Consider the following 730-nt stretch of genomic DNA (forward strand, 5'->3'; position numbering starts at 1 on the left):
GCCAGGCTGGTCTCAAACTCCTGACCTCAAGTGATTTGCCCGCTTTGGCCTCCCAAAGTGCTGGGATTCTAGGTGTGAGCCACTGTGCCTGGCCAGTTTACTTTCTTAAAGTAAAGTATCTGTCTTGAGCTGGGCATTGTGGCTCACACCTAGAATCCCAGCACTTTGGGAGGCTGAGGTGGGAGAATCACTTGAGGCCAGGAGCTCGAGACCAGCCTGTCCATCATGGTGAAACCCCGTCTCTACAAAAAATGCAAAAATTAGCCAGGTGTGGTGGTGCATGCCTGTAATCCCAGCTACTTGGGAAGCTGAGGCAGAGAATCACTTGAAACCGGGAGGTGGAAGTTGTAGTAAGCTGAGATTGCACCACTGCACTCCAGACTGGGCGACAGAGCAAGACTCTGTCTAAAAAAAAAAAAAAAAAAACGGAAAAGAAAAGATCAGGCATGGTGGCTCACACCTGTAATCCCAGCACTTTGGGAGGCCAAGGCGGGCAGATCACAAGGTCAGGAGATCGAGACCATCCTGGCTAACACGTGAAACCCTGTCCCTACTAAAAATACAAAAACTTAGCCGGGCGTGGTGGCGGGTGCCTGTAGTCCCAGCTACTAGGAAGACTGAGGAAGGAGAATGGCGTGAACCCGGGAGGCAGAACTTGCAGTGAGCCAAGATCGAGTCACTGAACTCCACTCCACCCTGGGCGACAGAGCAAGACTCCATCTCAAAAAAA

This window comes from Piliocolobus tephrosceles, chromosome 21 (genome assembly GCF_002776525.5).
Source record: "Piliocolobus tephrosceles isolate RC106 chromosome 21, ASM277652v3, whole genome shotgun sequence".
NCBI lineage: Eukaryota > Metazoa > Chordata > Mammalia > Primates > Cercopithecidae > Piliocolobus > Piliocolobus tephrosceles.